General features: G+C 41.4%; 1 long non-coding RNA gene across 1 annotated transcript in view; it reads left to right on the forward strand.

Moving 5' to 3' along the window:
- Positions 1-472: 472 nt before the first annotated feature.
- LOC125164344 (uncharacterized) overlaps positions 473-13,968 on the forward strand; it is a 31,332-nt gene continuing 17,836 nt past the window's right edge. Inside the window, exon 1 of the long non-coding RNA XR_007151727.1 lies at positions 473-544. This is a non-coding gene — a long non-coding RNA (uncharacterized LOC125164344). The remainder of the gene's footprint in view (positions 545-13,968) is intronic.

Genomic DNA, 13,968 nt, shown 5'->3' on the forward strand with positions numbered 1-13,968 from the left:
TAGGCCTCTTCTAGCTCTGGTAGTTCATCGGCTTGTGACATATAGCGCCAATCTTCACACGACATTTTTGCTGTGTGTGTATTTCTGTCTCTGTGTCCACAGTTCCCCCTTTTTTAAATAAAGATGCCAGTCATATTGCAGTGAAGGCCCATCCTACATCACTGTGACCTCATTTAACTTAACTCATTGGATATGCAATGACCCTGTTTCCAAATCAGGTCACATTGCGAGGTAGCAGGAGGGTTCGGACTTCAACATATGAATTTTGAGGAGTTATGCAACCCATAACAGGAGACATGCAAATCAATACGGCTGTTTCCCCTGCCACACAGTGCAGACAGCAGAATGTACCATCTGAAGCTGTACCCGCTGGAAGAACTACTGTCTGCCAGGAAAATGGAAGGTGTCCATGACTGTTCCTATTCCATGAGGCTAGGATGATTTAAATCATCACCTTTATTATTTTTATTAGGTCTTGGATTAAAGAATCCTGTCAGATACCCATTATCCATGAACACCATGACTGAGCTGGCCACCAGAGTAGGTAAGTAGCTTCCTATTGAAGATTGCCTTGAGAAGTCTTCTTTCTGTCTCTGTGTGTCCTGTATAACACACGTTTCCAACGAAAGTTGAAAATCTTCCTGAAACAGGTCTTCATGGATGAAGATAGACTCAAGTAAAAGGAAATCTTTGCTTTTTATTAGATCCAGTCTTTCTGCATTAGCACCGACATTTTTTTCCCCCACCACTGGGGATACTTCTAGATATAGGTCTTTATCCTTTATTATTATACTATGGGTTCTGTAATCATGTTTGACTTCCAATATTTTTCCTAAGACCAACACACACACACACACACACACACACACACGCATGCAAACAGTCATTTGCAAGATACAGGTTTGAGTGTCAATACAAGATCCCTTCCTTGACTCAAAGTCAACCTCCCTTTAGCCCACTTTGAGTTCCAGAATTATCACTGTGTGACAGGTACAAATCCTTCCTATTATAGTATTATATTTAGAAGTCCTTTGTTCTAATAAAATTTTTCTTTGGAATAAGATGGTCTTGTGCAACAAAATGATGATGGGCTCAGGGATGGGGAAATATAGACAATACCTCCAGTCCCACTGCCAATTGTCCGTATAGACGTGACAAACCAGATCTATTTAGTCCTCTGTGACCTCACATGAATGATAAAGATATTGAATAAAATCAGAGTTTCTAAAATGTTACTGATCAAAATGATCCCATGAAGAGCTTGCTGAATGACAGTCTTCCAGACCCCATTCCAGACAAATCATGTGTTGAACTCTCTGGAGGAGGGACCAGTGAATTTTTTTATACCTCTCTCACCCCTACACTCTACTGACAAGTTAGGAAAATGACAGATCAGATTATTTCTAAAGGCCATTCCTGTTCCAATTATCCGTTGGCACCAAATAAAAGCCACTGTACCAATTAACCCATTAACTCACTTTGTTCCTTATGTTTCTCTATTTACCATCAAGTAGCATAGGGTCTTGAGGAGTAAGGCCTAGGATGGGTAACTTCTGATGAGCAGACAGTTTGGGGCAGCAGGAGGCCCAGATGTCAGGTGTGACTGAGCTTGAGGGTAGAAGGAGGGCCTCGTGGATAAATTTGGGACTAAGAAAAAAACTGTGAATGTGTATATTATCTATGAATATATATATATATATACACACACATATATATATACATAGATATGAATCAAGAAGAAACAGACTAAGTGTGCAAATTATGGATGCATTTATAGAGACTGCTAAAAATGGTAGTGTAGATCTATATTTATTGAAATGAAAAATGCACAAGATGGATTTCTAAGTGAAAAATAGATATGTCTCATAGGTTTCATTTAAAAAACATTCTCTTAGAATTTGAAGACTCTACACTTGCAGTATGGGTGAATTTCTCTGAGCGGTGAGAGCGTAGCTAATTTTTATGCCCTCTTACTTCCCTTTTTATATAAACTGATTTTTTTTTTTACAATAAGAATTCAGCATTTTACATCATAAACAGCAAGAAAGCAATTTCCATTCGGACAATAAAAGAGAGCACAGGTGCACAGGGAAGGTGAGGATGGTGTTTGTTGCTGGACACACGCGAGGCCCGCACAGGGCAGGCGAGAGGAAGAATCGGATAGAAAGCAAGGAACCAGCCCAGGGCTGTAGAGGCGAAGGGAAACCAGAGAGGCCAGAATGGCTGAGCCAGGTGAAGTCTGCACTCTCCTAGTTTCTGATCACTCCCCTTGGCTCCTTGGCTAGGGTAGCAGGGCTGCACTTCCCGGGGCTAGTGAGGAACCCATGGGTCAGTGCAGGAGGGATAATTGCCATGCTGGATTGTTTAAGATTTAACTCCTGTGCTGCCAGTTGCCAGCCTGCAAGCTTGCCTGGGGCCTCTGGCTCCACAGACCAATGTGTTTATTTCTGATGTGCAACCCACGATTGCAGGGTTGACTAGTAGCATGAAGGGAAGGCAAGGGAATGGAGGCTATTTATAGCAGGAGGCAACAAAGGTTTCCTTTCTTTCTTTTACCACGAGTTGTATTTCTCTGAAACTCTTCCCATATTGTGCAGAAATCAAAAGGGCAAGAGAACAAGTTCTTCGGAGCTGGTTGGAAAGTTCCAGGGTTCTGTTTTTAGAGCAAATCTGCCAGCTTCGGAGGAGGTTGCAACCACCCTCGGATTCTAAATCAGCTTGATGGCAGTGCAAATAGATGCAAATGAGGGTCAAATCAATTTCCATAATGAACAGCAAGAGCAGAGCGGACTCCTCTCCACCTGACTGAAAATTACTAGGAAATCCAATGAGGGGGTGAAAAGAAACAAAGAAAGAGAGGGAACGCCAACATCTTAGTAACTTGAAGAGCGTGGCCCTTTGGATCCTGGCAATGAAAACTATGAAGTCGGAGAATGATTCTGGATGATATTGTGGAAGCCTGTCCAGGAGCGGAGAGGTCCAGTATAGCTCTTCTAAGGATTTTGGTCGCGATCAGGCCTTTTGGTCTTTTTTGGTCATGGCTCATCCTTTCCCATTCCTAGACTTCACTTAATACCACACCCTGGTTGGCCTTTTTTTCTTCCCCTTTAATAACAGCTTCATCGAAATATAATTCACCTGCCATAAAATTTCACCCTTTAAAGCTTACAACTTGGTGGTTTTGAGTGCATTCGTGGATTTGCACAATAATCACCACAACGTAAATTTGGAAACTTCCGTTACACCTGCTCATCAACAGTTACTCCCCAAGCCCTGGCATCTGTCTCTACAGATTTGCCTGTGTTGGAGCTTTCATACAAATGGGATCATACAATGCATGGCCTTTTGTGACTGGCTTCTTTCACGGGACATAATGTTTCAAGGTTCATCTGTGTTATAGCATGTATCTGTACTCCATTCCTTTTTGTGGTAGGTTGGCCTTTTTAAGCCCAACCAACATGAGGGCTATAAACTCGGTATCTCACAGGACTGCAGTGAGCCCCACATATTTCATGGAAAACCACAGGAATTTGCAGATAAGAGTAACATGACCTAACCTTATTACTTTTCCATTAAGTCTTTACCCACTGTGTTTAGTTCTCGAGCTCCCTGCGTTTCAGAAATTAGCTTCATGTCATTCAGCTGATACTGGGCTGAGTTGGCTTCCATTTATAATTAACAGGTATTTTTTATGAGCCACAATGCAGAGGCATTTATTTCTAAAGACTATTTTGGTACTTCTGGCACAGCCTATGTCACTGCATATGGTTGAGAGTTGCTGGAACTATAATACATATGGGCCATTGACTGAACCATCTGAGGAATTTTTAATTGGTATGAATATGGAATGCAATAATTTCTATGGATCCATTACTTTTATATGCTTAAGTACATGGAGGGAACTCATCGAATGGGTTTTATTTTCCGGAAGGTCCCGAATATCTGTGGATAACCCAAAGTTTCTTTGTATAAGGCTATACTGCCATGTGAGTCATTGCCTTTAAGACACATTTGTCAAATGTTTCCCTGGGCATGTCCACGCTTCGAAGAAATGTGGTTGCCATCAGTAGTCATGCACAGCAAACCTTCTGCTTTTGACTACTCAGCCAACAAAACCTCACATTTCACTGGCAAATGCACAGGCAGATGACAGGATAAAAACGAAGGTTCTTGATGATGTCTCTGAGGCATGGCTGGGATCTGTTGGGGGATAGAAGAGGCACATTTAATTGTAAGTTGTGTTTATGGCTGGGATTTGGCCACGTCAGGGCATGTTGGACAAATGAGTAGGAAGAATATGCCAGAAATCTATTTCTACCAAGTTCTACCAAAGGAGGAGTCTCCTGAGAGAGAACTCATTTATTCCAAGGCTGATCTGGGATCGTGACATGGGATATAAGTCCTCTTGAGTTTGGTGAGGTATTCCAGGGGGTACCCAAAAGTCATGAAATGGACTAAAAAATCCAGAGGAATAACGCCATTATTTTATATTAACATAATACTATGGAGAGGATGCCAAATTCATGTTTTTTTTTTCCCCCTAAGATAAAAGATGAAACACCAAATAGATTTAGCTTTCATGTCAGGCCATTTTTGGCCCTGTTCCCAGGCACACAGAGTTTGCGTTCACTATGCATAGAACTTGGGTGGGAATGTTTGGGGATGCCAACTAGAGTGACTTTCTCTCTAAGGGAAGAACAAAACAAACAAATTGACTATGTCTAGTGATCTGACTCTGTTATCGGAAAAAAGGAAAGAGTGGTTCTTAAAAAAAAAAAAAAAGGAGTGGTTCTCATAGAAGAACGCTTTCAGTCATTCAGATATTTCCCCAACCTTAACGTCTACTTCCCAGACAGTAAAAACCCTATAAAATGTTGGGCCACAGGGCCAAACCATTTTTGTGTCTATGTCACAAACGTAATGTAACAGATGGTGGCAAAACATTCTCTTCATTTTGGCACAGAATTCAGTGTTCCTTTGGCACATCAAGAACAGTTGTACATTGGAAATACCCAGGACTCAAGTGGCAGGAAGATATGGGGTGGCCGTGCCTCAGGGTGGCCGTGTGCACTAGGGCCATGCTCAGAGGATGGAAGGGTGGTAGAGTGTTGGAGGAGGGGATTACGGCTTTTCTGGCACTGGCAGGATTGATAAAGAGGAGTCACACAGCTTCCTGCATGGATCCATTGTGCAGGCGTAGATCTTCACCAAGAGCGCCCATTCTTCCTTCCTATGCTCCCTATGCTCAGAATAGGTAGGTGAGATTGTCAGGGGCCTGGAAGTCTGCAATAGCAAGTTTGGGTGAGAGCCAGAGAAATAATAATAATGATTGGAGCCATAAAAATAACAGCTATTGAGTGTCCTAGGTGAGAGGCTCTGTGCCAAGTGCCTTCCATTCGGTATCTCTCTCGGTCCTTACAACTCTTCAAGTTAAACATGTTTAATAAGTCCATGATAGTTGAGGAAACCGAAGCCTCATTAAGTTAGATTTTCCTGTAATGTATATTGTCAGAAATTTGAATACAGGTTTATTTCTCACCCCCTAGCTCAAGCTCTTAATATTACATTACCTCTCAGATTATTACTGTAAGGTATTATTTTTAGCCACTCATATATATGTATGACTATATGAGTATTTAGCAGAACAATGATTTCTTGGGTATGCCTTTTAAAACTATGGCTTATATACATAAAGACACAACTATACATATATGCTTTAATAGGTTATGTTCACATAGATAAAGAAGTCCAAAAGTAAATGTATGAACTTTATAAAAGAGTAAAGATGTGCATAAAGATTAGTGTTGTACAAGAGGCATTTTTATTAGTATTCAAAGTGGAGCCAATGAAGAAAATCAGGAAGGAAGAAATGTTTACTGAGCATTCTGGAATGTGGCAAGTGTTAGGGTAACACTGGAGCCTCTCATCAACCTTATAAGGTTGGTATTGCTCTATTAATTCTAAAAGTGAGGGAAAGGGGGCTCTAAGGTAAGAAATAACTCACCTAAAATCGTGTCAAAAGTGAGATTCGAAATCATGTATGACTTCAGCTTATCCTCTGCACCACTGAGGGCAACTTCTAGCAAGGTGTTAGAGAATACAAGGAATCATCATTTCCTTAGTTCTCAACCATTGGTGAACATGAAAGATCTATTTATTTAATTCCGCCAACAAGCACACCTATCATGTTCCAAGCACTATGCTAAATGCGGGTTGTAGTTAAGTCTTGGCATTGACATTAGGGGGAAATGTCATTCTTCAACGGGAGAGATGAAATTTAGGCGGATCATTAGTTAATATGCAAGAATTATAAGGTTCTGTGGGAGAAAAAGGGAAGAAGAAGGTTCGTATACTTGGTGGACCGGGAAGCACTTTATGGAGGAGGTAGCGTGGAGGTAGGATATGGAGTAGGTGTATTTCAGGCAAAGAACAAGAAGAAGGAAAGAGCAAAGAGCATCTTCAAAGTGTAGACAAGCTCAATCTGGTAAAGAGATCATTCTTTGCTGTGCGTTCGGGTCTGCTTTGGAGATAGACAGTGGAGAAAGAGAAACCTGGTGCCTTGTTTTTAGGGACTGGTCTTGGAGGATTTTTCACGCTGAGGTAATGAACCTGGACTTTTTCCTATGGCAGATAAGAAACCATTAAAGCTTGCCCAGAAAGTGTGACCAAATTTTTATGTTAGAGAGGTAACGATATAAGATTTGAGATGATATGTTCAAGTATAGAGAAAAGAGATTAGTGAGAACTTTAAAATGCTAATCATGCTGAAGACATCCTTAGCTTCTCCTGTAACACTCCACATGACTAGTCACCCGTTCCTAAAAATTTCTTTCAAATCAGATGCCTGTTCTCTGTCACTGCCATTTTCACGGTCCTGCAGTTCATTCTCTCTTATCTGGGAGGTTGCCCTAGTCCATAGTTCTTTCTTCCAAACCCCTGGTCTCCTGCAGCTGTGAGTCCCAGGCCTAGAGGGTCCTCTAGCGTATATGACATCACACGCCTTCAGGTTCTGTCATAGTTTCGTATCTTTTTCCAAGCAGAGTGGTTGATCTTGGCAGGAAGTCGAGTTTTGTAGAAATGTTGGATGCTTCCTCATTAGTTTGATCCCACTAGATCACAGCGGACAGAGATGCCAGTGCCTCCATTCTTCGAAATAAGTACACAGGGCCTGCAATGGCTAGGACTTGAAGTTGGTCGCCTAGCCATAGACATCACCATCCATTTACACTCATTATGTGTACACTATGCCATTTTATGTGTACTCCATGATGTGGAAATGTAATTGAGAAGAATTGAAAAGGCAAAATTGCTCTTGGGGGATAAGACTGTAGAAAAGAACAGTGCGGAATTAGAGCAATGTACTTCATTTAACATTTCCCACACTAGACTGCAAACATTTCCAGAGATCTGAATTCTGTTCTTGGCTCTCTCTATGGCTTGTTTTACGACCTTGGCCATGTCAATTAACCTTTCCATTCCACAGGTTGACCTAAGTAAACTTAGAATAACATATCCCTGCCTCTCTGGCTCCCAGGTATGTGAGGTTGAAAGGGTTAATGGTAGAAAGTTTAGAAAGTATCCAGAGCACTGTTTATCAGAAAGTCTACAGTCTGTTGTGATAGGCAATCTACAAGTGAGTGTGCTAGATAGTGGAGGGTTATGAAACCTTGGTACAAAAGATTATTGAGCAGAGTTATCTCTTTTCCTTGGAAGCCCTCAACTTACAGGTGAATGAGCACCTATGCACAGGGTGATATTCAAGGTTAGAGGAAACACATGCCTTACTACTGTATTGTAGCACATCGGTTAATTACAGGGCAACCTGTTCTTAACAGTCCCTGAAGGCACTGCCTGACCTTGTACCAGGGCTGTGAAAAGACATCTTCCTAACACGGAAATAACCAGACTTTCAAGGGGAGCGGGGCGGGGGGGGGGGGGGGGGGGGAGGGGCTCTCTCTCTATTCAAGTATTTACAAGGGTAGCCAAATGCCGCAGTTGCCATTTCCTTTCAAAGTCACCACACCTCTTCTCTGTCTGTGATTTCTCAACTTTCCCCAGAAAGGACAGTAGCAAATAGCAAGTGAAAGTCAGCTTGGGCATTGCAAAGACTAGACAGGGAGAGGCCAGTGATGCAACAAGTACCATCTCATCACTGGTGTATAGGTGAGGTTGAGTACCAGCATGGCCTGTGGATAGATTGGGAAAACAGAAGAGGGCCTGTTGTCAATGTCACATTGAAATCACATTGGCATCGCATTTTAAAGAGTGGAGTAAAGAAATAACAATTGGCACGGGCTGATCAGTACATATGGCGTAGAGACGTATTTGTCAGTATCTGTTAAGATTAAACTTTCATGTACTCCATGACCCAGAAATTTCACCTCATAGCTTTATATAAACAATCACATGTGTATAAGAGCCATGAATGTGAACAAATATTCTAGCACACTTTGGAATTTAAAAAAAGGAGAGAAGGATGCCTTAAATATAAGGAATGGCTAAATAAGCAATGGAGTATTCATAGTGCGGAATATAATGGGACAATTTTTTAAAACATGGGAGATGTATGTCCAATCCACCAGCAAATCCCATTAGTTCTTCCCCTGCAATGTACCCTGAATCTTGACATTTCTAACCAATCCCACCATAGGCCTCATCTAAGTCACCACCCATGATGGTTCCTCCTTCATGAACTCCAGCAATAGCCTCCTTAATGACCCCCAGATTCTTCTACTGCCTCCTACAGTCTACTTTCCACTCAGCGACGAGAGTGCTTCATTCAAAATGCAAATGTCGTCGTTTCTCTCCAAGGGCTTCTCATCACACTTAGAAAAACGCCCAAGGGTCTCTTAGAACAATACCTGCAAAGCCATATGGGATCTGAGCCCTGGCTACCTCTCCAAATTAATTTTTTACCAGTATTTGTTCCCATGCCTACACCATGCCACACAGTGGGTGATCAAGGACACACTGCTAAATCAGTGAAAGATGGGCTCTGTATGCACCAGAATGGAGGGAGCAGCAAGGCACACAGGCTGCAGTGTAGATAAACAGATTGGCCATCAATTTAAATGCCTGTGCTCAAATCTCAACTTCATAGCGGTTTTTCGCTGCATGGCCTTCTGCAGGTTAGTAAATTTGATGCATCCTAAATTTCTTTGACAAATGGGATGAATGATACTCTCTATCTCATAGAATTATTGTGGGGACTTAATGATCAATTTCATGCAAAGCTCTTAGAGCCATGCCTTATTCACAGTAAGTCTCCACATCAGTTTACAACTATTTGGAGGATCTATGGCTCTTTGTTTTGCCTCTTAATATTGTCAGCACATCAGGTGTCATGGGTGCTATGTATTTAGTGTGGTCAACAGTGCCTATGGGTAAGATGGTTTTAGGAGAAATCTGAAGGCAGTGAGGCTGAAGACCATGTGGTTTTCAGAATCAAATACTATTTTGGTAGAGGGAGTCGTTGGAGAAAATGCTCAGAGGTGGAGGCATCCCTGATAGTACCCATGATACACTATGTGTTAAAAATATAAAGAAGGAGCAAAAGCAAGACATAGGAGCTCCAAATAATAGTGATGCAATATTAATTAAAACTTACAGTGAGTTAGATGCAGCTCAAAATGCTGTGTACGTGTTAACCATTGAATCTTTTTTTAAGTTTATTTATCTATTTTGAGAGAGAGAGAGAAAAGAGCAAATGGGGGTAGGGAGAGAGAGAGAATCCCAAGCAGGCTCCACACCATCAGCATGGAGCCCCATGTGGGATTCAGACTCACGAACTGCAAGATCACGACCTGAGCTGAAACCAAGAGTCAGACGCTCAACCCACTGAGCCACCCAGGTGCCCCAACCATTTCATCTTTATGATAGTTCTACAAAGTGGGAGCATTCTTGAATGTTCCAGATAGAGCAGGAGGGCCAGAGGCAAGCAAATGGAGAAGAAGGGGTAGGAGGAGAGTTAGAGATGTGCCAAACTGGGGCCGGTGGTAGCAGAGGGCAGACCTTTGGGAGCCATGGTAAGGACTTTGGGTTATACTGTGAGTCAGCTAGGAAGCTGCTGGAGACCTTACACTAGAATATTAACATGCTAAAAGCAGCACCAGGTGAAAGTAAGGCTATATCTGTTAAGATGACGTAGTAATCTGAGTAAGAGACAGCGGTGGTTTCCACAGGAGTAGAGTGCAGACATCGCAGTGGGCTTTGCTGAAGAATTTGAAGTGGTATGGGAGAGAAAGACAGAAGTCAAGATGGCATTGAGACTTCCGTTTGAGGAATGATAGATTGGGCTGCTGTGTACTGCATTTACTGAATGATTGTGGGGGAAACAGTTTGATAACCTAGCAGCAGCAAATTCGATCAAAAATTTGGTTTTGATATCCAATTGGAGATATAAGATAGGCAGATAGATATAAGAGTTTCAAATTCTGGGAGAAGGTTAGGTCGATTGAAAACTCAACATTTGAATCTCTAGAACTCGACCTTGTGCAAAATCTATGTTGTTGTTGTCACTGGGATGTGTATGTTGAGGTGTGTGTATGTGTGTGAGGGGGTTTTCTTGTTTTTTTTCTTCTCTAAGATTCAGTTCCAAGATTTTTCTGTTTGATCCGATTCTTCCCATCCATTGAGGATCTGAAGGAAAGAAAAGAGATAAACAAGGTGTTTTTTTTTGTTGTTGTTTGTTTGTTTTTTGTTATTGTTGCTTTTCAGTTTCCATTTAAAATGGTGCTGCTTGGGGCACCGAGGTGGCTGAGTCTGCTAAGCATCTGCTTGGGCTCAGGTAATGATCTCACGGTTCGTGGGTTTGAGCCCCACATCAGGCTCTGAGCTGTCAGCACATCCGGAGCCTGCTTCAGATTCTGTGTCTCCCTCTCTCTGCCCCTCCCCTGCTCATGTTCTGTCTCTGTCTCTCTCTCTCTAAAAAATAAACGTTAAAAAAAAACCACTTTTTCTTTAATGGTGCTGCTTTTGGAAGGAAACAGGATGCGGATTGGGTGACCACCGAGACAGAGATTTTCTAAAGAGAACTGACACGTGATCAGAAATATTTGATCTGAGAAGGGAACAGGTTAATACTGTGTTATAATGTAAGCTTCCAGTAAGATGTGCTTCACACATTTCTTGAACAGTGGATACAGATGCAAAAATATATTAGCTAAAATAATATAGAAGGTATTAGTTCTAATATTTCAAAGATACATTAGCTATAATAGTAATATTCTTCTTAGCCATTGTTCTCAAGAATTCATCTTGTTAACCTCCATTGTTTCTGCCTACAATATAGCATGTTGGGTGCTTTTCTTGGTATGTAACATTCATTACTTTATTTGATCCTTACACTTTGCTGCAATCTTACTGGTATCTCTGTTATTCAAATGAGGAAATCAACAAGCGGTAGTTGCTTTAATATGGATAGTCCTGGGCCACAATTTCCCAGTTATTTCACAGAATATTAAGTACTATGAAAAGAATGGCAGCCCTGGAAGACTGGGGTAGTGTTAGATTAAACAAATGTAATCATGCTTTTAAACAGGTCTTTTTATGTTATTAATATGCTCTTATGATATTATAACTATCCAAAAGGGGCTATAGCATGTAGCATTTCGCAGTTACTTGAGCACAGAACTGATTTTTTTCTTGGAGCTTTCTCACAGTTTAATACTAGAAAGAACGTATTTGGGGATATGTGTCTTTAGGTCAAGTCAACCCTGAGGAATGATGTATGTCCATAACTCCATTTTCCTGTGGTATTTTTCTCCAAATTGTCTTTCTTGGGCCTTCTATGTCATATTGCTACAGGCATTTGATGCTATCTTGTACTTCAGATTTCTTACTACATCCTGGACTCAAATGCACATTTTGATTGATGCACTGTCATTGGCCATGCAAACACGATTTCACTTTGAACATGATTCCATTTTGATGGACGCCCAGAGTGTTTGTTGTATGAATGGGGCCTGGCCACACAGGATTTTCTTTTGTTCAGCTTCAGCTATAGACTCTCACCCCAATGCTATGGCTATCCCTTAGGCACTGAATGCTTTGTGCTAGTCTTGGTCTCTGTCAGCCTGCCTCTGCTCACCTCAGCTCCTCCCAGTTTGGTCCGTAGCTGTCCTTTCGTAGATTCAGCCATGCCCCAGTTGACTTTGCACCTACGGACAGAGTTCTTAGTACTCTAAAACCTCTTTGTCTGCTGGGGCTTCATATAAACCGCTTGCCCTAGACATGGGAAGTTATACTCCTTGCTAAGAGTGAGGTCTCCTTACCTGGCCATGGAGTTACGGCCTTTGTTTCTACTGGGCTGTGTCTTTATGTGGCCACATAATACTTCTTCTCTGGTCCCATTATTAAGTTCCCACATCATTGTCTGTTCAAAACCCTCAGTTTTGCTTAAGAGACCCCATTTGGCTTTTGTCAAATGTTTCTAGCAATTAAAAGTTTAACTGTTAACCTTAGTCCATGGTCTAGACATCAGCTATCCATAGACAGATGCCTCAGATAATGATTCACTTAGACTTCTAGGCATCTCTTAACCAGGAGACTCTTTAGTTGTGCTTTGTCTGCTGTTGTTACACTGACACACTGATGGCAACAGCAGAAGCTCCCATTTTATGAGTGCTGACTCCATGCCAGGCTCATGCTAAGGTCTTTATAAACATTATTTTATATAAAAGCCTAATAAGATGAAGGTAATTATCCCCATTTTTCAGACAAGGAAATCAACTCACCAAAAGTGATATCCCTTCCCTTGGGTAAGGATGAGATTCAAATCCAGGTTTTCATCCTTAACTTGTGCTCCCAAGACAGCACTACCGCCCCACATACATTTAGGGCATTCAATTGCTATGCTTTACCTGAATTTGTCTATGTTTTCCTTAATATAAATTTAAATAGTACCTACTATAACAAAGTTACTTTGCATCAGACTTCATTCATTCATTCACACGTTTATTTGCTAATTAATCAAACATTTACTAAGGGCTACCTGAGTGTTAGACCCTGTGCTGGGTGAAGACAATGAAAAAATATTTTACAAGGCATAATCTCTGATTTCTAGGGGCTCCTGGTTTTAAGGAGACAAATATAAACAAATATGTAGAGAGTATAATGGCTACTGTTATAAGCAGTTACATGTTTAGCATTTATAATCTTTCAAGTCAGTACAGTAAAAAGTAGGACACTGCAAGCACCATTTCCTTGTCTCTATATGCAATATATCTTTAAAAAAAGTAATGCACATGCTTATTGAAAGTATGTTTTTGTAACTGGTGGTCGAGTGAAATACTACTTCTCTAGGTATGTAGGTGATGGTGCGTCCTTTGGTGAGTCGTTTGGAATTCTCGAGATGTGTGCAAAACTGTGGATAATCCAGAGGTGGAAGAATCAGGTTGCTCGAGGGGATCGCAGGTAGAACACCTCCTTGCAAATTATGTGTGCACCAGGCTAGACCCTCCACCAGGAAACAGGAGCTGAGTGGGAAGGCCTTAGGTGTCTACACGGTTTGAACTAGCAAATGTTGTCATTTAATGCATTGATATTCATCCTTAGAAGGATATAATAAATAAGCAGTTCTATATATGGGTGATAGAGAGGCAAGATGGTGTCCTCAGGCAACATGGCTTATAGCCAGGCTGAGAAGGAAGAACCACAGTGACAGCTGTGCCAACGCTTTCAAGAATGTCATTATGTCAGGAATAGGGAATTTGGGGTGTGAATGCTCTTCACTGCATTTTCTAGGATGTATAGAATCAGAAACATGCACTTGTTAAGATGAACTCTGTAATGAACTCTATAATCTGCATTGGATCTGGCTATTTTCCCATAAAGTATCCGGCCAAAATGTCAGCACGTTTCAGTTATTCTAAGGAGAAATAAGGAGAGGGATTTCTATCCAGGTTTGGACCAGAGAGAGAAAGAAGAGCTTCCCTGTTAAGATAGAGATGGGTAAAAGGGAGGAAAAAC

The sequence above is a fragment of the Prionailurus viverrinus genome, chromosome B1 (assembly GCF_022837055.1).
Source record: "Prionailurus viverrinus isolate Anna chromosome B1, UM_Priviv_1.0, whole genome shotgun sequence".
NCBI lineage: Eukaryota > Metazoa > Chordata > Mammalia > Carnivora > Felidae > Prionailurus > Prionailurus viverrinus.